Here is a 26,419-nt window from a genome sequence, read left to right as displayed (position 1 = left end):
GCTCCAGGCCTCAAGTATTCAGTTGAAAACCCATATTTTTCACCCTGATGCCATCATAATGGTTGTTTTTCAGACATTACAGCTGGAGCTTACTTTCTGCTACAAGAACAACGTTTACAATTAATTTATCAACGATTGATTATTCATTTAAATGAATTATGTTTCAAAACATGCAATATAAAGTTTACAGAAGTACTCTGAATGATGAATATAGGGCAACTCTGGCTTCAAAATCAGACCCTTTGCCATCTCCTGCACAATCTACCACTGTTATCAATGCAAATCCTGATAACCGGACCTGACACCATGCGGTACATCGATGATATGCATCTGAAACACAAACAGAAGGCCGTCCAACAGACATGATGTCCGAAAAAGTTTAAAAACCTGCCAAGTCAACAGAAGTAGGCTACTTTGGTCCATTAAATGAAGTGGATGAATAATACCATTATGACTCTCCGAGCAACGAGGGGAAAAAACGCAGCTGTGCTTATGATTCATGTTTTGCTAAATAAGCACTAATATAAACCGCTGTAAACTCTGCCCGTGGGCACGATATTAAAATATCCATCTAATTCTTCTTCCTTTCGGCAGTGGGAGTGTGTGGGCAGCAGCAGAGCAAAGGCTTGTTCCTTTAAGGGTGGTGTCAGCGGCAGGCTGATGAGGAGGAGGAGGAGGAGGAGGAGTGTGGCAGTCTCCGCTCACTTCTCCACAGCGAGGGGACTCCGAGAATAAACAATTCCCACAGTCTACACGCTCCACACCTAAGCCAGCGCGCACAGTCGCAGTTGAAATTTATATACATATATACATATATAAAATCGAGGCTTTTTCTGTCGGACTAAAATTTTTGATTTTTTTTTTTTTTTTTTTTTAAAAGCCTGCCTCGCCATTTCTGCTTCCTGCCAAGAGTGTCGCGGCCGTTTTCTGTGGATTTGCCTCCTCCGGTCGAATAATAACGATGCGCCTCTCCGGCTGACAGTGCGGTGGACGACGCAGGTAGGGGAAACATACGAGCCGTAGATGAACGCGCTTGTCATATCGGGAGAATTGTCATTTCTCACGTCTGGTGGTGGAAATTAAACACTCGGGTGGGCATATGTCGAGTGTTGTGCCAGATGATGTGGTGTTATGTCGAGAATGGGGAAAGGCTGTTTGTGTGTCGTAAAGCGACCAGGGGCGCATATGGATATAGCGCTGACAACGCTGCATTAAAAAAAGAAGTGGGGGAATAAACCTGCCTATGTGCGGGTGTACTCCTCTCTCATTTAACCCGCAGCCGTCACTGCCTGTCCTCTTGGGCCACCTAATGAGCGCAGTAAATGAACCTCATAAAGACGCGTATGTGTGCAAATGTTGATATCTAACGTTAATTTCGCATGTTACCACAACCGAGTACCACGAAACCCTCCTGTTAAGAGAGTTTGGGGGGTTGTTTCATAACGCCCCTTTCGTATTACCGGTGCAAAAACACGGAATGACTAGTGTCATGGCTTGTCATGCCATTGGAGGTGTAATGTAACGCCAGTACAGTTAGTGCAGCTCACCACATTGGTTCAAAACAGTAGACCGCTCAGCCTCTTGTATTGTCTTGGAGTAGTTTTAGCACCACCAATGGGAAACGCATCAGAGTTGCATTAGTCTGTAAATTACAGTTTGCCTTTGTCTTGCTCCTTTAAAATGTTTCCAATGACCATCAGGGCCTGACTGAGGATGCATAAGTCGTTCAGTTGTTGTCCTGGGTTAAGTATGTGACGGTGCATACAGTAATGTCTGCACTCTGAATTTTTGGCTTGAATCGCAAATAAAGGAGTTTTCAAGCTGTCTCGGTCTGTGCGCTTTTCACTGTCATGGCATTGAGATGGAGGCATAGACGGTGCTACTGTAACCCCTGAGCATGTGCAGGAAACACTGTGGCAAAGGTTGTTAAAAAATGTTAGAATGGATTGTTGCGACAAGTATATAGTGTTGTTAAGGTAACATTCCTCACTTTAATGCAGTATAAACAGCCATAATCTGGATTCATGGCTTAGCTAATGATCCTTCTTGTTACAGTACCTGTGTGAAACCGCTGGCCAGCCCCCTCAGAGGCTTGGATGGGTGTTAGTTCAGTATGCAGACCAAAACACAGCTGATTTAAGTTCATCTGTTGCAGTTTGTCATAGATCATGACACATGTATTCTGAAGGATTTTAAAGATTTCTATTCAGTGAATGATACACAGGATTATTGAACGATCTCTGCTTTGGTGTTCCTTTTATTAAAGTGTCCTGTTGCCTCATTGGACTTTGGGCCAGCGTGAAGGCCAAAGGTTGGGGGCAAAACTTTTCTGCGAGTTACAGGAAAGAGGGCAGAGTACATCTTCTTCTCTGGTTCTAAAAGGGCAGTTTATAAAGCCTCGCAACCTGTTGGAGGCCTGTTTATTAACCTGTTTGTAACACGAGGGTTAAGAAAAGGTTCAGTTTATGTTCTGCCTCACCCAGAATTTCTGTTCTTCTCAGAATACCCGATCTAAAGTAATGTGGAGAAAAGTCAAACTTTTTAAAGCCCTCTAAATACCGTCTGTGCCTGGAGGACTGCCTTTTAGCCTTTCTTTTGTCGAACATTTAAGCCGCTTAATTATTTGACCTGAACTTGCACAAGATGTTCAAGGTAGTTCAGCCTGTCCTCTGTTGCCTCAGATTACTACAACCTCCACACTTTCAGCCTGAATTTCAAAAGGTGCGCTTTTTAAAACTACTTTGGTTTGAGTGATTCGGTCTGTGTGCTGTAGCTCAAAGGAATCATCTGTATTGGATAGACTAGATTTGACTGAGCCGTCTGCTATTAGAGTGACGTATAATATCCTGCAACAGAACCAGAGAACATTCAAATGGCTGAATGCAAATGATGTCAAGGCTGCTGAACAGTCACAAGACTGGACTCTGCACTCTTCACTCTTGTCCACCGGCTGCCTCTCATTACAGTGAATCTTATCTGCCATCAAAACAAAACCAGCACTGCTGCTGCTGTTTTAAAGCTGCATGTTTTGACGTGTGTGTGTGTGTGTGTGTGTGTGTGTGTGCGATTGTGGTCGTGCAGGTGTGCTCGTTTTGTAAGATGATGAAACACAAGCAGTTATTTCAGAGTCATATGGCTTGTTGCTGTTTTGTGACTGGTTTCCTTGAAGTGATTCAATGTACCATAGTGTACAGGATGATGCCACAGATTCTGGAGTTTTTGTCTCTTTGATCACTAGCACTGTGCCAGCTCAAACCTCTTAGAACAGCATGAGAATCTGGGCAGACAAGATTGAAGGTGGCATCTCGCTTTTTAAATGGATAGAGGGATGGCACTGGTTTAATGTACAATCTACCAGTGCAAGTGTCATGCATTTGCTGCAGAGTTCTTGATTTATTATAGACCGGGGAGATGCCCAGCACTAGTGTTGTTGGCCACTGAACATTGTTCAAGGGCACTTTGACAGTAGATGTTGAGGAACTACTTATCGGCCAGTACTTTGTCAGCCTGTTGACGATACAGACCAGAGACCTTCAGGCCACAAGCTCATTTCTCTAATTGTTTGGGCTCTATAATATTGCTGTAGAGCAAGCATTCAGCCAAATAATTTTATTGTCTATTTGTTTAGTAAACACTCCACTAATAACAATAGACAGTGCCACTGTTGTTATAAGACAGAGATTTACACCACAGCAATTATCCTGCCAATTTCATTGTTGAATTGAAATGTTTATCTCAAATTAACAAGACAAAAGTCAGCATTGATCAAAGGGTTTGGAATTAGATGCTTCCGTTGTGTTATCATTAGGTGTTCTTTGTGCTTCTTCCTTTATATGTCTTATCTTTAGTGAATTTCACATAAACATGCTTCACTTTCACTTACTGACACTAAAGGAGCAATAGAGGACATAAAAAAAGCTAAATATGATGAAAAAAATTACTAAAGACATTACATAGCACCTCTTAAGCACCAGTATTCTAAGCCAAGCTTAAACGAGCCAGGCAGATGCCCAGAAATGAATGGGGAAATTTTACTAGATTTCCTTTCAATGTTATGCTCACAGTACCTAAAGAATGAAACCACATCAGAAAACAAGGTGCTAAACCACAGAGGCTGATGTTGCTCTCTGAAATGAGATCATTCTCTGGACAGTTTTAGTGTCTTCCCACTGTGAGCTGCTTAGATGATGGGGTTTAAGTGGGGGCTCTTAGTTATAACAGCACTAGCTCATTCAGAGACAATCACTCTGGCTCCTGTTGGTGTTTCTGCTACGAACAGAAGGCAACCAAAGTCAATGGAGCTCATTTTGATGACAAGGCAGGAACTGCTGAAGACCGCTTCACAACCAGTGCCCCTGGATAGACTGTGGCATGGCGAAATATGTGGAGGAAAGATGGACTCCTCCTCTGCAGCCCGTGAGAGTCATACCAGCCAGGAGCTTCCCCCTCCTTCACCCTCACCTCCAACTCACTGCCCCTCTGCCTTCACACTTCACCTTGGCCTCGGCTATTGCAGGCCCTTCAATTATACCCACCGATTGATCTCCGCTGATTACAATTGCTTTGAATTATTTAGACTTTGCTGAAATCGCTTGCTTAAAAGGGGAGAGAGCCAGAACAGCAAGATATTGCAGGTCGAAACCAATTGCACGTGACCCATGTGAAGCAGCGACTCATTTCTAGAACAACAGCTGTGGAACCCTAACTGTGCTGATCAATGAAGAAAAGCTGCAGCAGCTAGCTTGTAGTGTGGCAAGAGAGATAACCACCTCCACACCAAATCTCTGCTGCTCTTCTCGTGTAACGCCGAGGAGATGTTGCGCCACGCAGCAGACCTTGTGGGTGATGTGAGAGGAGCTGACTCTTTTCCTGGTCTGGTTGGTGTGGTCACAGCAGAGGAGTTGAGTGGAACTGACTCCCCCTCTCTCCCTCCCTCTCGGACTCTTTCTGACTCTCTTGCTCCTATAGCAGTGCTGCTGCCCCAGGGCTGTGGAGGTGCAGTAGGAAGGTTTCTCCACCATTGTGGTACACATGCAGCCAGGATACTGCAGTCAGAAGCGTCTCTTGTTTGCCACAAGCTGGCCAATGTCACAGGCGTGAAAGAGTGGGCGGGCTGCAATGGGAACGAGGACAGACGCTGGTAGATGGGAGGCCTGCCCAGCCTGTGTGTGCATGTGACAGAAAACGGTTGCCTTATTTTCTTACAGAAAGGATGCATGTATGTAGCTTTGTAGCATTGTCGTAAATGTAGATTCACATGAGCTCGCGTCGTGTCTCAGTCAAACAAAACGGCTTCTGACAGGCATCAGACAAGGCTACTGCAACTTGTGTACAAAATTCTATTTATGCTAACTCCTAATGCATTATAGCAAAGGTCCCTGGGGTGACCTAAGAAGCCTAAAGGCTGAAGGCTGGGACAAAGGTTCACAAAGCTCAGAGGCTGAGGTCGACTGTTATTCAACTTTGTCTTATTTTAACCAGGTTATGTGGCAACTGTGCTGGGGCTAAGTGAAAATGCCACTCATTCCTGAAGTGTCCCTGGCCTCGTCAAGGTTAGTGGTTTGTCTTTGTAAGTTGAGGGATTGATGCATGAGCCTGTCTGGCGCTGAATTCAAAGTCCAAGGCTGTCACAGGCAGCGGCTCCCACCACCCCCCCACCCACCCACCCTCTCTTTTAGCAGGCTATCGCAGGGCCCTGTCCTTCCTAACTTCTTAGCAGCCTGTCCTTTTGGGAACCTTGAGCAGCCCAGGCAAGGACACAGCGTCTGGTGCAGTAAGCCTGTGCAGAGGGGGAGGCTTTACGTAACGTTGTGCTTTAAACATGGGTGTATGACTTCTCTGACACGGAGCAGTGCGGTGCAGAGCAGCACAGCTCACAGCACATGTCCCCCTCGGCCCCCCTGAACAAGGAGGGGGCAGAGAGAGAGAGATCCCTGCAACTTAATTATATCTTTCTCTTTTAAAAGCTTTCGTTTGAAATTAAATTTTCCCAGGCAATTAACTAAAGAGGAGTTTTCAGAATTTATGAATGAATGATGGATATATTGCGCAGGCCGACAGCGGAGGAAAGCAAGGAGGTGGAGGAGAGGAACGCATGTGTACTGTGTGCTTTGAGGTTGTGTTTCTGGGATTTATTCTCATGGTAAAAAAGAGTGAAGTTCAAATTCATCCGTTCTGAAGCTTTGTATCTGTGAGCTGTTAAGGTCTGCTGCTAGCTCATAAAAGGTATTTGATCAGTGAACACACACACGTTCATATTTCTTGGCCTCGTATGATTGATGCAGCATGCAGTAAGCTGGGGTTTCCCCACTTAATAATCCATCCAAACATCATAGAAGATTGATACATCTTATAGTGATATATTAGTTATGTTACGTTCATACACTCAATCCTCTTTTGGCTTCCAGTAGTATTGTGTAACTTTTTGGCTTCTAGTGATGTGCTGAATTGTTGCTGGGCAACAGGGGACCTGAGCGGGTGGCCGTGAGGAGTCGAAGCTCTCCGAGTACAGATGGATCTGCAGCATGGTATCCAGGTTACTCATAGAGGAATGCCAGAGAATCTCCCTTGAAATACCTTGTTTTTTGTGTGTTATTCCAAGGTAGATATTTGTCATTCATCCAAAAGGATTTTCCATCACAGAGGCATAACTACAAGCCTTGTGACGGCTCTCAAATTGCAGATTCTCTTCATTCCGTTTTAAATCGTCAGTGAATACATAAATGAATCATTGCACTTTTAATACATATCTTTTGACTGAAGATGGTTGAATATGGGGCACATGACTAAATGAAAAATAAATGTGCTCCTGTACCACAAAGGCAGGACCGAGGACATTTGGCATAACCCCAGTCTTCCTCTTTTACTAAGAGTGGTCTCTTGAATTTCTGAAATATGGTGTCTTTTTGTGAACCTCCAGCTGACTTGTAAATCCATTAGTGAGGTGGTGTTATTCACTACAGGCGAGTAAACAGACCGAGAGACTGTGGTTGAGAAGTACAGCTTTCCCATGACTGTGTTAGAGTGCTCCCAGTTGCAGAGAGGCCATTTGAAAAGAGATGGAGAGCGCAGGGCTGATGACTTGAGGCAGCCACATGACCTATTACTTAGAGAAAATGGACTGGTGACCAGAAGATTGCTGGCTCATACTCTGCTCACCCTCTGCCCTTGAGCAAAGGCAATTAACCTGGATTCCTCCAGTAAATATCCAGCTGTAGAAATGGAAAGAGATGTGGAAGAGTGATAATCGTGTAAGTGACTTTGAATAAAAGTGTCCACTAAGCAGGAAGATTAATATGGCTAATAGAATCATAACTTGTGTTTTCAAGTTGTCAAGGACCCAGGACTGCTGAACATGTAGAGTAACGTAGTCACCGCTCCTCCTCCCTGATCTCTATTTGTGCATTCATCCACACACACCCACACACACACAAACACACACACACACACACACACACGCACACACACACACATTTACAGACTTCTTTTCCTTGGGCGTTAAGGCCTGACCTTGACCTGATTGCTGAGGCTTTTTAAGTAACTCTCCAGAAGGAGATCCAATCATGTGACACCTTTCATCCTGCCTTACCCCCTGTCCTCACTCCTGTCCTTACATGTTTACAAGGACAAGGGGGTGGAGGCGCTCGCCACAGGCCTACGTGTTGCTGCAGGGGCTGTCATTCAATTGGTAATCACTTCTGGGTCAAATGGGGTTGAGGTCGTGTCAGATGCAGCAGTTCGGTTCTGACCGACCCCTTTGGAATTTCAGAATGAAAGTTTCCACCCAGTTTGACTGCGGTGACAAACTGAGCAGGTTGAGTCATCTTCTCAATTGTCAATCACTGATACCAGCATATCTCAGGAAAAGGTCACTTCTTCTGCACAGTGATTCATATCCAGAGTGAGCTGGCTGCTCGGAATTCTGTTTTTGCAGTTGCCTTCACTCACTCAATACAGCTGCCCTGCTGTTTCAACCATGCTGGCTCATTGTCTCACTTTAGAGCTCACTTCTGTCTGTGCCTCAGAGTATTTTTATGCTACCATGTTAACATTTCTGCCATCTTAAACATATGGCATATGGTGAATCCAGATCCAAGCCCACTTTATTGAAACCGGACTAACAAACCTCAGCTAAATATCAGCATTCCGACATACAACTTATTTTTCGGAATATGCTCTTTCTTTACAGTTGTGGGATCAGACTGTCAGAGAGAGGCACTGTTTAATTCAGTTTATTTCTGGTTAATTGCAGTCTAACATGATGGAATGTTGCATGTGGATGCAAACAGTGAGAATGTGGTTTTACCTTAGACTATAAAGACACGCCGAATGAAGCCTCCATTATATTACCCATTGGCTTGTACACTGCTGTTTTGAAGTGTTGAGCTCAGCATTTAGGTGTCACAACATTGGTAATTTTTGGATCAAAAGTGACCACAGTGCATTTCTTCTTCTTTCTGAGGGACAAAATTAAGCAAATGACACCATAGTGATTTATAATGACAATTTTTTTTACTTATGGCAGAAGTTGAGACTTTTTGACTGGGTCTTTTGAAGCCAGTACCTAACAGTCAGGGGTTTTACACTTTAAAGCCCTATTTATTATCATTGGTCTTTGCACTTGCAAATTATGACGTCAACACATAAGAACATAAGAACACATCAGCATAACGATTCTGACTACTGGACTGCAGGGATACCAATAGAAAAACCTGACAGGCAGCATGTCATGTATGCACAATGTAAATACACAATTTTAACTTATCTGTTTAACCTATTGGGGTTTAATGGGTCGTACAGTTGCCTATTCAGACTGACCCGCTCGCACAATCTTCCCTGCAGCTCTTCCAGTCTTTCAAAATGCTCCTATTGCGCAACACACAAAAAGTTACGAAAATTGAGATGTATGACCGGCCAAAAAACACTGAAGCTCCCAGCATCCCAACACTGAGCTCCCAACTTAGAAGTGATAAACTCTGTCCGATGTGAGAGATTTTAACGCTCACCATGGGATCTGAGGCAGCTATATGAAGGACTAACTACTAATTTCCCATTTTGTTTTTCTACTTAGAATAGTTCTATTTCTTTGCTTTAATTTTAGCCAGATGTTGCTAATTTTCAAACGTCATACCTCTCATTTCATTTTAACATCCCGATGAGCACACAAACTGCTTTATTGCATATAGCGCCTTACAAATCTTTTAGGGAAAAGTAAAAAAAAAAAAATGATGCCTGCAGAAATAAAGTCATGTTTAGTTGATAGATGTGTGGTTAAAGTAGCTTTTGCATGTAAAACACTTGCTGAAGTTCTCCGTTCTTCAGCCACATCCATCTGCTACTGGAATCTCTTCTTCTTGTTGATGGTAGCCAATTATAACTCTTGGCCGGACATTTGGGGTTTTAACCTGCTGCGGACTGCATTCAGAGTTTAATAATCTAAATGATTTGAAAGATTTATGTATAATCTAATTCCCTTAAGCACGTAGAATATTTTAAAAGCGATGGAGGAAATTTCATGCTGTACAGCTTTAACACTGTCCATACATTTCAGTTTATTTTAAATTTTTTGGCCACGTTTTGAAACTTCAATTCAATACTTGTTTATTTCGACCTTTTATGAATCACAGATAATCTCAGAGCTTAAATCTTGGTACCGCAGTGCTCTACCTTGAGGTCTGAATACATCATGAGCTTTCTTGATGTAGCATTGTTTTCTTGTTTGGCACAGCTTAAACAAGGGTGAGCCCCTGCTAGGATGTGACATTTAAGATCAGGCACCAACTGCTGCCTGCCCAATATACCTTTTAGCTTACGCACACATAAAAGGAACCTGCAGCTTGTATAAAATGGTTGATTTTCAGCCACAACCAGTCAGAGGTGCTTCTTTTGTAATATTCAACGAGAGCAGCACAACACATGTTACTGAGTTATATGTCATTTTAAGTAAAGCCATTTTTAGGTTTTAAAAGGTAACTGAAGCTAAATAAAGTTTGTGTAATGCGTGATCTCTTTTTGTGTGCACACACGCACAAACATCGAGGGTTATCATAGAAGTGTTGTGTGCTTGTGTAACTGTGTTTACTCGTCTAGTGCTGGCACAAGAGCCAGACGAATGTGGTTTATCCAGGGCCTCTCTCTGTCTAAGCCACCTTCCCTTCCATTCAGTGTTGACCTTGGTGCTTACAAAGAGGCAGGGCTTGACCTACATCCACCCCTATAACTGGAACTAGAACCTCTACCAACCCCCGCTGAGTAAAAGAGACCTGACACCCTGTTCTGTTTCTTTCAGCGGCCATTTTCTTTTTTTTTCTCTGGTCATGTTTGGTGCACTTTATACATACAGCGGTTTCTAGGCTGTAGTTCTGCTGCTTTTAAAGCGTGTCTGGCAGCACGAGAAAGTGGAGCAGCGGACTTCACGGGCCGTCTCTGAGGCACCAACATGGCTGTGTGCTCTCGGTCACCATTAGCACGCAGGGGCTTAGCACCGAGCTGGTGAGAGTTTAGTGGCAGGTCAACCCTTCTCTGCTTTTTAAAGTGTCAAACTGTGGCTGATGCAAATGAGTACACATGCAAAAACATGAAGTTGCTAGCATCTGGAGGGGGGGGGGGTAATATTCATGCACAGGCAAGCTGTTTGACACTGGGGTGCTAGCATATGGCAAGCTAAAGCTCAGAGAAGAATTTGACTGTCTTTCAAGATTTGTGTGACAAATTTTTGAAACATTGCTTAAAAAAGTCAGGTTGTGGTTTTTTAAGCGCTAAGATGGGTTGAATATCAATAATGCAGAGTAACAAGTGGCGTAGTGCAAAAAAAGAGGTAGTGCACATAACTAAAGTAGAACTGTTCAGTTCAGTAAGTCTTCTTAAAGGTAAAAAGGTTTTTAAAAGGTAATAATTAAATGTCAGTCTGATTCCTCCAAGTGTAGCTCTTCAGCAGAACTAAACAAAGGTTGCTAAGCAACACCAAGGCACTATTGAGTGATGATTTTTGGCAGGAGCATTAATATTCAAATTAGCAGTCAAAGGTGTGCGTTGATAAGGTATTTCACACTGTCTTGAAGCTGGAATCCAACACGGACACAAAGGGCGCAGCAGAACAAACTGTCTGTTTTCAAAATGAATGAAACTCTCAGCTGTTGTCATAGGAACGTGCCCGTTGAGGAGAGCCGTGTTTCATGTATGGAGGGATTACGAAAGCAATGCATGAGTGAGTGCAGCCTAATGAGGGAAGGGGTTGCAGGAGAGCAACATGTGTGATCTCGGATATATCATGTGCTGTCCTGACCAACTCAGAAGAATTCAAAGGGGCCCAGTGTCATGCTCCCAGGCATTAGGGCAGCTCATGGCTCAGTTAGCCCTGTAACACCTCCTCGGGCCAGGAAAGACTCATCCCTCAAGCTGGAAGAAATGTCATAACTTCATCGGTGTTAAATGACGTGTGTGTACATGTCTGCTTTAAAAAGGCAGAGGGTCCCATTTTGTCCTCTGAGTAAGACATTGGAAAGTGGTCATTTTAAAAGGGGAGATGTCGAAATTAGGAAGGGGAATTGAGAGGATGTTAAACCTTAGGAGCGGTTGTATCAAGGCGTGGGCGGGTATTTGCCAAATATACACCAGGCCATCTGATGAGGGTTGCCTCTAATCCAAATGCCACAGGAGTGCATCATCAGAATGAGGAGACCTATCAGTCCTGTCTTTTTTTTTCTTTGTTCCCCTTTTCTTTCTCCCTTTTACTGTCTCCCTCGATCATGCTCTGCAGAACTCCTCTCACGATCTTAAGGAGGGGAGGAAGGAAAAAAAAGAAGAAAAGTGGGTCAGGGCGACCTATTTTTTTTTTTCCAACAGTTCACGAAGGCAGAGGGTGGCGGTGTTATCGTCAGTTAGACGAGGAGCAGGGCCTGATGGGGAGGCAGGGCCTTGTCGCGAGACGCAGCCACTCAGAACTGGGTCAGCAGCAGAGGCTACATCTTGTAAACGGCTTGTCATACTGGGGAGAAAAGCTGCAAATGAACCATAGATTATACGCCCCAAGCTGAGCACTGAGGTCTCTCCTCTCTCCACAGCTCCGCACTTCAAAAACACACGCTCATATTATAAGCTTTTACAGTAGAACAGGGCTTTCTAAAGCACTGCCACCTCCTATAAGGTCCTCTCTCCACCCCTTTCGGTCTCCAGTAATAGCGTTTGATTACTGCAGTCAGACCTGACAAGCTCAAACCCCCAGCCACACATGCTTTTAAGTAAAGAATCTTTTCACATTTCTCTTTCTCTGACATACAGGGGGGTGTTTGCTAAATATATCTAGCTCTCTCCCAGATTTGCTTGACTTTATTCAGGTCAGGTTATTTACTGTACAGAGTTCAACTGTGGTTTAAAAATGAGGCACACGTTTGCTTATTCAACTGTACTGACCCCTTTTCATATTATCTATGTCAAAGATAGGCATCCAAGGTGGTAATTTACATAAATTTGTGCTTTTTCTTCCAGCTTCATGTTGTTTAAATTAAGCTTTAATTTAGGAATACTTGAATCTGTGTATCAGCACAATCTGGGGGAAAAAACCGACTCATAACTGATCTTATGTTGGAACAAGCTTTACAAATTTTGCTCATGTTGATTTTTGGGAATTTGCCCTGCAGCCGCAGGGAAGGAATAGTCCATGGTCGTTTGCCGGATTGCAGACGCGCCCATTCTGCTGCTCATCATCTCATACCCTTTGTGTTTTCCCTCTGTGTTTCAGACAGACAAAGCAGGATAAACACTAGGTTTGATCTCCTCCTCAAAAATAATTGCTATAGCTGTTATATTGAGCCTTTCAGAACTAAAAATCAGGGCTTATTCTGGCATTGGGGTCCGCTTATGGAGCAGTGCAATTTTCAGGCAGTAGAGCTCACTCATATTTCACTATGTGGAACAAATCTGCCTGTAATGAATCTCTCAGGACACTGTGGTGCCTCCACAAACGACTCTTTTTTTTTTTTTTTTTTTGACTCTTCTGCAGGGGAAATCTACTGTGGGCCTTTTGAATATTTCAACATCTCCCTGATATGAAAACTAGATATCTGGCTTTTGATGGGAGTAAACATGCTGGCACCAATTAGTGTTTCTGTCGTTTCTGTTTTCCTGTATTAGTCTCAGCTAATGCTAATCATATTGGTTTCGCTCTGTTTTAAAACAGCCTTATTAGCCAAGGTGTCACACTAACAAACACAACATAATATCCTGAGGTGGGGCTAAACATGGCGGGGGATCGGATTAGCGGAAAGAGTCCGTGTTAGTCCGCACACCCTGCTCTCGTCAGTGCCACAGCGCTGGCGGGCAGCAGGCCTGTCTAATGTTATTCTTAGCCCCAGAACTTCATGTCTCCGTAAGAAAGCCCCTTAATGCTAATTGAGGAGGCTGCTCATTGCTCATGTCGATCAACAACAGCCTCCTAGGGGGTGTATGCAGGTCACTGTCTGTCTCTGTCGGTCATATTTGTGTGCATGAAGGTGAGACATTTTGAACAGCAAACCAGTCAGAACCAGTACTTGGCTGCTTCAGCCTGTGTGTGTGTGTGTGTGTGTGTTTTTCTTTTTTTTGTGATAGGGAGCCACCACAGTGCCTTTAGCAGATGGTTTTCAGCAGGCTTGTGTATGACATGTGATAACACTACAGTTTTGAAAGGTCAGACTTGAAGAGAGCCAGTAGGAGAGCGAGGAGGAGGGCCAGCTTCCATGTGTACAGATCTCCTTTACAGTCCTCTGCACACACACTATACTGCAGTGGGTGTATTATTTTCGAAAGAAAGGGCCTTTTATATAGCTTCAAACGCAAAGTATTGAACATATTGCTCCGAACAGGGCAATGCAAATATTGACTGTCTTACTTGAACTTTGGTGGCCTGAGTCCCGGTTGCAGGGAGGGTGCCACAATATTTGCCTGCCGATAAAACCCTTCCTTGTGTTTTTAAACTGGTCCATGCTTTGCTCTCAGGCAAGAGCACAGTCTGACACCACAGAGTCAGACTTTGGACTATGGACCATAGTGTTTACTTTAGGAAATCAAAGGTCTCCAGTGGGACCCAGCAGGTCATCATCAACCTGTCAAAACACTAGCTCTGAGTCACCGCCCACTCTCTAAGTCAGAGAGCCATGATTGGGTATTTAAAAGCAGATACTCATCCTTAGAGCAGAGGCTGGGATATTTGTTTTGAAGCTGCAGCAGGTCATTGTGTGCCAGTGGCTTGAAGCACAGCGAGGAGGAAAACAGCCTGGAATTTCCCTGTACGTAAACAGCACCTCTGCCCATCTCATCACACAGGTGTATTCCATAAAGCGTCCTCCTCCCCATCCCCTCACCTCCCCTAAAATCCCCTCTCCCGAAATGGCACTGGGCTGCTACATGAGGGAGGAGGCGGTTTAAAAATAAGTCCACGCAGGCCAGTCAGACATTTTGAAATTCTGTTTCTATCTCAGTCTGATAGAGAGGTTAAAGATACAGCATCCCGATAAATCTCTTCCCACCAGGGGGAACAGATAAGGAGTGGCGTAGATTGAATAAAAGAGCTGAGGAGAAAGGGGGAGGATAGGTGCATGAGGGGATGAGGGGATTGGGGTAGGAGGAGATGTCTATCAGGCTGCGTGAAGGGTTTTTTCTTTTTTTTTTTTTTGTCTTGCAGATCCAGTTCAAGGGCGCCCGCAGGCGAGGCAGCTCTCGCTCTTGCCGTGCCAACGCTGCTGCTCAAGGTCATGTGAGCCAGCCCTGTGACATTAAAGAGGAACAGGAAAGGGGAACAGGCAGGGTAGGAGAGGACAGAAACCATCAACCGCAGACATGCACACTCACATGCCAATTGAGTTGTAAGCAGAAAAGTAGCCATTAACTCCTCAAGTCTTTCCTGTGACATTCTTGCACCCGAGTCTGGGTCTACAGTGGATTTTGTGAGGGCAAGAGCTTTTTAAGGGCAGTAATGAGAGTGTCTTATTCTCTCTGCACAGAGCCAAGAGATGCTTGGCTAACTGCTTTGTAGTTGCCAGCCACACACACAGGCAATGCTTGTGCTTGTGTGAAAGAGAGAGACGAGGAAAAGATGGAAGAGAGAAGAGTCACTGTGATAAACCTCAGGGGAGGGAGGTGAAGAAGAGAAAAAAGATCTTAAAGTTATTTAAAGGGACAGTGATCCAATGGCAAGTCTTCTCCAGTTGTGGGTTGGAGCTGAAGGGAGTTTAAGCTTTAGTGAATTTCAGCCTTTTTGACCAATCAGCCTCCGCTGCAGAGAGCACACACTGCTGCACAGGCCAAATATAGTGCATCAGCAGGTGGTTTCAGATGGGAAGTAGAGCTGTGGTTACAGAACCAGGTGTTTAATGTTTTTAACTGTTGCTCTTAGTATAAGTCACACTGTTTTCCAGTTGCAGCTCAGCACCTGTAACTTTAGTACAAGCGTGTTTTGTAGAGTTCCTCAGTGTCTTGACAGCATTTAACCTTCACAACACTGCTTTGTTATACACCCAGTGGGACCCTAAAGAGCCGTAACATCGAGTTTTCCCACGAGTCAGACATGTAACTGGGGTGAGCTGTGGAGGGATGCAGGCCAGTGACGGGAGGCAACAACTTGTTGACATATTGTAGAAGTACAGCCAAAGATCTTGACAGTGGCTGAATTCCATCGGGTTGCTTCAGTTTCATTTCATCAGAACATTCGTTCTTGTCTTCCTTTATTTGTCATGTATAATGCACGTTGTCATCATTGTCAAAGTGCAAGAGTTAGGAGAAAGCCTTTTTTTTTTAATTATTATTGAAAGCTGCTCCCTTTTGTTTGATGTGCCGATTCATAATACAGCCAGTAGAGTGTTGGATATACTGTGCTAACCATGGGCAGACTTGTGTAGCTCCTCCTTTTTTGTTTACACTTTTGTCATGTGTCCACTCATCAGTCGGGTATCGGCTTGCAGTGCTTCTAACACCGTGTAAGAACGATGTCTTGTTCACAAACGACACACAGCTGTACACATCAGGATTGGCCTTCATCCTGAGGACCTGAGGGGCTGTTCAGATCTGAGATTATCATGCGTCCTGGGTGATTTGATCACAAGTGGACAGCTCTAAGTACGCGTGTTCACACCCGACATTACAGTGCATCCCCACATGAATCCTGAGTGACCACTTGTGATTATATCCCGGTTTCCCGCTCTATATGTAAACCGACGTGTGGCTTGCATCACAATCGGCTGTAAGTCGAAAAACAAACAAATCCCAAATACATTTGTTGACTTCAACTATATTTGTTTCTAAGACATTAACATGTTACAGATTTGCGCAAGTTGCGTTTTTATGAAATATTTGACAAACATTTCTGTAAGCTTAGTTATGCAACAGAGATAATAAGACAGAAGTAAAGGGAGCTATTGATATGAGATGTTGAAGAGATCAGTGTCACTTTACTTCAACTTGCTGAAGACAGAGACTGAAACTTTTTTTTTTAACTTTGCAGTTTTTATTCTGAACCCATATCTGACTAAAAGCAAGAAGAAAGATGTGTGCTCACAATAGACAGTCACTTTACTCCCTGTGATGTCACTTTACTCCCTGTGATACAGTCATAGGCTGTGCGCAACTTGTGATCCAATGTTCTGCTATTTTACATTAAAACACAAGCTAAGAGGTGCAGACATATTTGCAGCTTGGTAAACTTTATGAGCAAGGTCCATTTAAAAAGAGACTATTTGGACCAACAGGATAGATTAGAGCTTTGGTGCTGCGCTCACAGCTGCTTTGTCCACTGTCGCTGCTGAAATTAACATAAAGCAAGAGGTTTTCTGTGAATAATACACAGAGTAAACTCAACTATTTTGTTTTTCCTAATGTATCTCAAGTAATTTAATCTCTGCATTATTTAACAGTGGTGTTGCATATCTCACGTTTCTTAATATCACGAAGCCTGAATCCCAGTGGAGTCTCTGCTGCTTGTGTGAAGTCATGTCAGAGGAGTAGGTGGTCCTTCACTGCAGCCTAGGACACATTTGCATCAAAACTGTTGTGAGAATCGTGGCATTAGTGTCCTAGCCGGCCTCAGACTGGGGTCTGGTTGACCAGAGTTGAATGCATCTTGAGTGCCTTCACACGCTGTTCACTTTTGATTGGATCAGCCTGAATGCATGTTGACACCGGGGCTGAACAACATCTGAGTTCCAGTCCTTGTTTTTGACAGTATGCTGTAATCTGAACTGTCCAGATGTTGGTGAATTTATCCAACAACTGACCTTGCTGCTGCAGGAAAAATAAGAGGGGGGCTTTCTCTTTGTCCTGTATCACATTGTCTATTATTAATAGCATCAAAAGAGTATAAGAGTTATTTCCTTTTGGTAGTTCAGTTTTTGACAGCATGAATTGGAAATAACTCTTCATCTATTATTTCGTATTAATATAAAATCAGCGCAAAAGATGTACAAGGTAAGGGTAATGAAAGGTAATTGTTTTTGACATAGATAAGCCTGTATTTTCTAGAACAGACCTAATAGCCCCACTATCATCTAAATTTCCATGTAGATGTAAAAGTACAGGCAGACAATGTATGAGTCCAAAAAGTCAGTCTCCTGGGCCACTAATGGAGCTGCTTCAGGCTATGAATCAATATGACATCACAGATTACAATCTTTAGACTTTGGGAGCACTTTAGGTACTTTCAGTGCTGGAAGAACGGAGCGAGAACTGGCCGACAAAACACTGAGTCATTATAATAACAATTGCAGAGATGGGTGGAGCTGTGCAGTGATACAGGCTGACAGAAATTACTTAAGTAGGCCCGTGGGGACTTGTAGTGAGGCTGTGTGGCTTAATAGGGTTTTTGCTGTGAGGTTAATAATGGACTTAATAGCATCTTTTGTCTCATATGGTATCACAGGTTTGTTTCTCATGTTACACGAATCCAAAGTTTAGGAGTGCATACCATTTATATTGTTACAAAATGCAGTGGATGCTGAAGTGCCCTGCAGCATGTCAAAACCAATTGTGGTATGTTGTAAAAGGAGAAATCAAATAGTATGTACGTTTCATTTTGTGGCTTTGAAATACAGCCATATCTGGGTGCTGTTTTTTTTTTTTTAATCAAAAGAGATTAACACGAGTTTACTGTTTTTACTGATATTCAATTGTAATTATATCCTTTTCTTTTTTTTCTTTTTTTTTACAGTCTATTGTTTATGTGTATCTATATCTTATATATTTGTACAGGTAATGGTCACTTTTGCACTGACACTCAATCTACCATAGAATACCACTGTACTACTTAAACTACGCATTTTAACTGGACTCAGTGATTTACTCACAACTGTCCTTGTGAGTTTTATTTTTATGTGTAATTTTATTGTTGAACAAGCTGCTGAATGCCTTATTTTCCCTTTGGGATGAAGAAAGTATCTATCTTATCTATCTATACATCTAATCTATCTATATTGTCAAAACTATAAAACAGTCTTGGTGTCTTGGTGTCTTGACATCAAACTGATGTTTAACCATCTTCTAACAGCGCTTTCCTGGGTGTGATGGCCGTCACTTACTGAGTGAATTTCATTTTGTTTTCTGTTACACTATTTGTCACTGAGAAAATGTCATCGTGTCACTTTAATCTGCAACTGAAAAATGGATATTTCAGTAACACAGCGTTTAATGAGTAAATTTATACATTGCCACAAAACACATCGGTGTTTGAGTGTTTATCCAGATTAATTACAATATTGTTTCCCCAAGTTTGTCTTCTTGCATAGACCTCCCGCCCTTCCATTTTGAATGTGGGTTGAATATCTAGCAGGGAGACACCAGTAGCTGGGTGAAGATCTTCCTCGGGTAGAGGAGCATATGTATCCAGCCTGTATGACATCTAGCTTAAGTCCCCATGAACTGTACTTTCTGCTCAGACGGGATTTACTGGATAAGTGTCCCTCGCACTTGTGACGCAATCCTTTTGAACACTAACCACTCAAAGCTGGATTTGAAGCTCCACTGAACCCTGGTGAACTTTAACATTTAAGGTGGAACTGAAAATTGTTTGAAAAATCCCTCTCTGCCCGAGCTCCCAGAGTGTTCGATCATACCTGTTCATCACTCAGCTGGCAGTGCACCATTTTGACTCTTTTCTTTTGATTAAACGAAAAGGCATTTAGACGAAACAATCAATTGGTGCAGGCTTGAGTCCTGAATTGCTCTGACATAAATCTTCCTGGTGCCCGGCGTGGAGTCGTCTCTGTATCATTTTTGCTGATTAGTTTTCCCATTACTCAAAACAGATGTGTTTGCTGGTGATGAATGATCCAATTATGGGATATTTGTCACCCATTTGATATCTGCTGCTAGTGTGCGTCTAAAAAAAAACCGACAGTGTGGCGCTTCCTCTCCAGTCCATAGTCCACTCGGGCTCGGTACGTGTCGACTCGGCCTCTAGATTTGTTTGAATGGTCCGCTGGTCATTAGACAGAGCCTCCCCTGTGGCGATTCTCTGTCCCCATTTGCACCCAACCACTTTTTTCTGATCAGCTCATCAATCTGGAAGTCCCAGATAAGGGGAGTCTTCAACAGAAAGCTCAGCATTTGTTTCATTTTGAGACAATAGTCTTCTGTTTATGAAATGTTATTTAACTGTTGTATCCTCCAAAGTCCCCCCCCCTCCCACTCGTCCCGTCTGTTGAAATACCTCACATTGCAGACATATATGTCTAAACTGCAGATGACCCCCATCCAACTGCTCCACACACACCAAAACAATACACAGACACTCACAGCTAAAAAGATTCATGTATGCCCCCCCCACTCCACCCCTCTGTCTGTGGACAGTAGGCTGATTCTGCAGCTTCCCTCCCTCTCTTTCCTCCTCCTGCCCTGCTGTACAGCGTTCAGTGTGTGTGTGTGTGTGTGTGTGTGTGTGTGTGTGACAGCTGCCTAATTGGGCATTCTCCCCTCGTCGGAGCGGCTGCCTCTCCTCTCTCTCCTCCAGCCTGAGCCGGGGCTGCTGACGAATGGCAGCGGATTACAGATGAGGACACGGTGACCCGCCTGACCTTGCTGCACAGCCGCGGGGGAGGGAGAGGAGTCGGCATGGGGGGTGGGGTGTTAGAGGTGGGGCGGATGGGATGGTAGGACTGCAGAGAGGTGGAGGTGGGGGGGGGGGGGGGGGGTGACAGCGTCAGGTCAGGAAAGGATGAGGTCGCACAAAGGTGGGCGAAATATTGGGATGAAGGGCGGGGGGGGGGGGGGGGGGGGGGGGGGGGTCTACCAGGTGGTCGAGCGGGTAGGCGGTTGACGTTTGACAAGAGTGTCACATGACAGTGCCCCTCTCCAACCCCTCCCTCTTTCACCCATGTCAGTATGTCAAGGGCACGATCCCCCGCTGGCTACCGCCACTGCGGCATTTTCCCCCACTTTTCTTTTTATATTTATTTCCTCCCTTCCTCTTCGTCTTTGCCTCCGTGTGTGTGGTTTTTTTTTTTCCCTTCTACTTTCATGCGTCTATCAGACAAGCAGCTCCTATATGACTGCTGGCCTGTCTCCACACACCCCTGGGTCGCAGCATGCTCGGTCAAAAGGAGGCGGCAGGTCCTTGAGTGTGGTGAATTTTAATTTCTTCCAGCATTATAGATATTTCCATGCCCCCGCCCCCGACACCCCCCCACGCCCCCCACCATCCCGCTGTGTGTGTGAGACTGCCAAGGTGAGGTTGTGTCCTCTTCTTAAGAGCGATTAATGGTACTCGTTATGTACATAATGAAATATCCCTGCTGATGCAAAGGGTGGCGTTGTTTCCCTGTCTCTCTCTGACACACAGAGATATACACATATACTTACACATATATTCTGCCCGCTCAAAAATAAAGCAAAAAACCCCAGATTTCACTTAGCTAATAGATAATAGCGTCCCTTTGTAAAAGTGCTGCAGTGATGAGAATTTTTCAGTTAAGTTTAAATGAATTTAACCTTCTCGTTCCTTAAACTGCCATGTTAGACAATGCAGCCTGCGGTCGTGGAAAAGATGTTTGTCTATGGCATAAGGGTCAGGTGTATTATTCTGAAACTGCTGAAACTCCTCATATGGTCTGAAGAAAATCCTCAATGATTGTGAGCAGCTATCACTTGAACGTTTGGTAAGAAAAAAAAAATCAACACTCGAACTCACAACAAATAACACAAGAAAGAACATTTCCACACCCTCAGTTGGAAGAGAAGTCATGTTATTGGCAGGAAAAAGCCTTTGGCTTCCATTCACTGTCAAAGAAAATCTGAAGTGCTTTTTTTTTTTTCCTTTCTTTTTTTTTTTTTAAATGCCGGAAATAAACAAAAGTGAGTCAAACACATTTCCAGAACTGGTTTAACAGGAATAAATTAGGCTGCTTTGTGTAGCCAGCTGGTTATTGTTAAATGTTGTGTAGTTTGCAGGCTGTACAAGCTCTACCACAGCAGAGGAAGTTGTCCAAACCATGTGAGGACCCTTTGGGAAGAAAATACAAGCAATACAACTGTGGACATCCACAAGTGGAAAATGGATAAAGCTCCTCTTGATTAATTACCATAATGTCCAATATTATATCTGTGAATATTCGATAGTATCTGGGAAGATATGCAAGTTTTTGTTTGCCTGGTGAGTTGTGTAATTAAATCTTTACCAGGTCAGGCGGGATTTGAAAAGTTGTTTCCCTGCCTCATAATACGTATCAAGTCTTCTTCGAAATCAGCTAAAGACTCTTAAAGCAAGAGTATACATTTCTTTTTCCAATTCATACAGTTTGATTTCACCTCTTCTTACTCACATCTTCCAATTACGAATCAAAAGCAGCAGTGGAAACCCTGCTGGTGAGGCTAATCGAAACCATTTGTTAGGCAGTGTAAAGATTTGACTCTGGAGCAGTGGAAAAAAGTCCAGTGAGTCCAGATTTACCGTGTTCCAAAAAGCATCATGGTAAGAAGATCAGCTTATGAAGTGCTGCATTGGGTCTACTGTATAAGCCTGTGGGGGCAGCATGATGATCTGGGGCTGCTTCAGTTGATCAGGTTTAGGTTCAGCAACTTTGTATCCCCAAAATAGGAAGTCATTTGACCACCTGACCATATATCAATAGATTTTTTTTCTCCTTGATGGTAAAGGCATATTCCAAGATGATGTTGTCAGGATTCATCACGATCAAATTCTGAAAGAGCGGTTCGGGAAGCTTGAGACATTATTTTCACACATGATTTGGCCAAAACAGACATTAACTTCACTGAGAACCTGAGAATTGGGTGTTTTGTTTTTGGCAGGTGTGTGTGTGTGTGTAAAAATAACATTGAGGATGCATTGTTACAGCCTTAGGGCAACTTATCAATGTACTTGATATGTAGTAGAGACCCCAGCAACCACACATCCATACACACACACCTTGTAAGCCATCGCGCCACATGAAACCTAAACGGGAATTCAGATCCTGTCAATTCACAGTCAAGTTTGTTCCTCTTTTTCATTTTGGTTGCGCACAACACTGCAGCTCTCAGCATGACATGTGTTCTGCCAGATAGAGATGGGTGGCTCGCCACTGAGTCCCGTTTTGACTGGCGGAGTAAATTTAGATCTAATCTCCTTGTGTGTGTGCGAGTTGTTTTATAGTGCGAGAATGTTCACCTAATATCAGCTTTTAAGTTGACCTTGTTGTGTTGTTTGCTCATCTGAGGCTTGTGTGTATGCGTGCGTTTCTGGGACAAGACGCCGTTGGCTTCCCCATAGGTTTTTATTTTGATCTTCTGTGTGTTTGTGTGTGTGTGTGTGTGTGTGTGCGTGCGTGCGTGAGAACGCTAACACCATTCGGTGCCTGAGTCAAGCTGTGCAAGCTCTTTAATCCCACGCCCCGGTGCACGTAGGCTTGATTAGTGGCAGCAGTTATCTGTGCAGAAGACACTCCGCCCCTCCTTTAGCATTTGGTCAGGTCTGGGGCACTGTGGGGTGGGGGGGGGTGTCAAGTCATGAGAAAGGTGAATGAGGAAAGAAGAAGGGAGAGAGGTGGCAGCAGAGGAGGGATGGCTAGAATGATGAGGGGGAGGAGGGGAGGGGAGGGCAGAAGCCTCATTAGTATTCTAAAGGAGCACTCCTGCCAGTAGAGCAAATTGATTACTGCATTTTACCTGTATCAGCCTCCACAGCTAAGGATGACAAGGTACGGGAGCATGATGTGTGTCCGCATTCACCTCCCAACCACAGCAGAATGGGTGTGTTAGCATTTTGCATAGTGTGGATTTTTTCTTTTTTTTTTAAAGTCTCTTGAGCACTTTTTACTACAGTCATCCCCCATGATAGTGTTTCCCCCCCTTTTCTGGATCTACTTCATTACAGCAAAATGCTTGTTGCAGAGTTGGGTGCTGCCCTATGTCTATCTGTCTTTGTTTGATTTTAATAGTCAGTGGCTATGAGGGACTGACTGAGGGAGGTCAGACTAATTTCCTGCAAGTCTTGGCCCCGTGCTGGTCTGCATCTAGGATGACAATTTGTGGGTTTATCTTGGTTACAGTAAAGACAACCTGATCACTTCCAATGCAACAAAGAAGCCTGCAAAATTCAGTTCACAGTTTCCATTAAGTCACCGTGACTGAAGGTTCAGTCCTGGTCTTCAGGCTCCAGAGTGCTGCCAGTTTTCATTCTCGCTGCTCAATCGGGGACTGATTACACCTGTACTGCCAGGTGAAGGCAGTTAATTGCAATTAACCTCTGTGTAGATGGAAAACCAGGTGTACGGTGAATAATGACAACCAGAAGTGAGAGCCACTTACTACTATGTCTCTGCTCATAAGCCCTACCACCTTTCTCACAGATGACTAAAGCAAATAAGGAATAGAGGACAGTCTTTTCTTCAGATATTGTCTTTATTATTTTCATGCCTGCCGTGACTGCATGTCTTATTATATCTTGTTGTTCTCTCATCCGTTTCATTGTCGAGGGAATTTCTTTAATATATGAAAAACATTAAGTTGGACTCAAGGTTACATTAATCATAACGAGGTAGTGAGAGGCCATAGTTCAAGGATTCAAATACGAATGGTAACAAAAACTTAGGCAAATGTGTATTAGGATAATACTGATATGATAACATTTAATATCTAGACATTATTTCGGATTAGAGGGCAACATGGATGTAAAGTCTTACTTGGCTGGTTGGCAGATATATATTTAAATATATATTATATTTAAATATATATTTAAATGTTTAATATATATATATATATGTACAGTATGTGCAAATAAATCACTTCAGTTTGTTCGTCACACACTAATGAGCGCGTGCACTGTGTTGTCAAAACGCAAGAGAGATCGCATATTCACTGTGTGTCACTCATCTGGCCAAAATCATGAATCCTCCGTTCAGTAACAGAATACGAGCAATTAAACTTAACGAAGCACAGTTCGTTCCTCTTTTAAAAGGGTTCATTCTAAATGCAGAGGGGCATGATTAATGGTCTAAATACATTTTCTCCTGAACCATACACCACAGTCGCACCTATATAGAGATGCCAAATTCCATTTATGTTATCCATTAACTTGTTTATTAAGCCCTTTTTCAGACTTAAGATCCAAACATAAATGGTTTCATTAATCTGTGTTGTCACTTCTCTGTAAATCTTCGTCAATTTTTCATTCAGACATGGATGTGAAAGTGACAGCAAGAGCAACAACGCGCACAGTATTTGCCATTTACGCAAGATTGGACAGTTAATCAAGTGAGGTCTGAGAAAGTCCTCATTGAGTCGCTGTGTTCTCACAGCAACATGTAAAGCATAGCGGTGGCGGACTGAAGTAGCTGGAAATATCGCTGTTCTACAAGTTTAAGCTTATTGAGCAGTCAGTGTTGCACTTGTGAGAGTTTGATGATTGCACTACGGTAACAGTAATAGTTGTAACAAAGCTGAGAGGAATGTGATGGTTGCTTCATCTGAGGACGCCTTCTCTGTGCAGTCACTGCTGTTAGGCTGCAGTGCCTCACAAAGCTGTTAGGGCCTTCTAGAGTTACAGTTTTCTCACAACAACGTGTTGTTTTGCCATGAAAATTCATATCAGGCTAACAAATGCGCTGCATTGTGTTAAACAAAACCTCCGTGGATGGGAGCAGCTGATGTTCAGACGGAGAGCAGAAGTTGAGCTCAAAACATTTTTTTTCTTGTTAAATTGGCTCAGATGATGTGAAAAGATTACTCTGAGCAGCAGCTAATTATCCTTGGTTAAACAGAGGAGGAAAAAAGTTTGAACAGCACTGTTATTTATTCATTTAATTATGCGATGTGTCGATATCTCTGAGCTGTATCTATTTGCATGTGTGAAAAGGGCTTTAAACCTCTGTGTGAATGAATTATCTTACCATCGTTTTTTACCAAAATCAACATAAAAGGTGTCGACTCTTGCTTGGGACACTTACGTAAAGAATAAAGTGAACATATTTCTTAAGTTTTATTAGATAAGATGTATTTTGAAATAGTGACTTCCTGGCCAGGTCACTATTTCATATCCACATATCCTGGACAGACAAAGAGCAGCTCAGACGGAGCCTCTCTTCTTTTTTCTTTTGATTCCAGCACTGACGTGACCCCATTGTAGTTAGTAAGTAGTGCTGCCCACTGTGGGTTAGCTGTTAAGACAAGCTGATGAGGTTGGAGGCTTAGATATAAGGAGAAGGTTAAGCCTAAAAAAAAAGGGTGTTTTGCATGGGTCTCCGTAAGACATGGATTTATCCGCATTAGGGTGGATATCTTGGCACACATCAAGAAAAGACTTTGCCGGGCATTTCACACCTTGACTCACGGTTGTGTTTTTTGATTGTAGAAAAACGTGTTTCAGAGTTAGGATTGCACCTGCAGCTACTGATGATTTTCCATCATTGATTTTTATTTTTTAAAGATTGTTACTTAATTCATTAAGTATATAAATTAACCCCCACACCTTCCGAGAGGTCAAAGTGATGTCCTCAGTTTTCAAGATCAGAATTACTACGAAAAAAAGGGAAAGTTTGTAATCTCTTGTCAAGTGTTGATTAATCCTTTATATGGAAAACCAAAGCAGCTGTTGTCATCTTCATGTCCAATCTTACAAACAAAGGTAGTAAATGTGTACTTCAAGGTTTCTTCGTTCTTTTGCACAATGAGAAATAGGTGTCAAATGAACGGATGAGCATACAAGCACAATATTTAATAGAATTTGTTGATAATTAACAATTAACCTTTTTTATAGTCGTGTGGAACTGTTCGTTATCTAGGACACCTCGTTTTTAAAAGGAGGCTTTTTATGCTGCATCAACAGTCTTTGCCTGCAGGTTAACACTTGCAAGTATTCCACTGTAATCTTCACCGTAATTGATCAGGATTATTGATTAAAATCACTTTTTCTCATTTTTCCTCTCTTGACTGAAGACTTATCACATGATGATTGAAACATTAGCTTGCA

The 26,419-nt window shown here is 43.2% G+C and overlaps 1 protein-coding gene across 2 annotated transcripts in view; it reads left to right on the top strand.

Annotated features, from left to right (window-relative positions):
- Positions 1-678: 678 nt before the first annotated feature.
- The window catches only part of nrip1b (nuclear receptor interacting protein 1b), a 38,481-nt gene continuing 12,740 nt past the window's right edge, over positions 679-26,419 (top strand). Inside the window, exons 1-2 of one of the 2 annotated variants that reach the window (XM_072374309.1) lie at positions 679-999; positions 14,660-14,782. The gene's annotated coding sequence lies outside the window, so the exon portion shown is untranslated. The remainder of the gene's footprint in view (positions 1,000-14,659; positions 14,783-26,419) is intronic. The other variant, XM_072374308.1, reaches the window with a different exon arrangement.

This window comes from Leuresthes tenuis, unplaced genomic scaffold (assembly GCF_036924035.1).
Source record: "Leuresthes tenuis unplaced genomic scaffold, fLeuTen1.0.hap1 SCAF_21, whole genome shotgun sequence".
Lineage (NCBI taxonomy): Eukaryota > Metazoa > Chordata > Actinopteri > Atheriniformes > Atherinopsidae > Leuresthes > Leuresthes tenuis.
The sequence above is the reverse complement of the archived record's forward strand: the minus strand, read 5'-3'. Positions and strand labels throughout refer to the sequence as shown.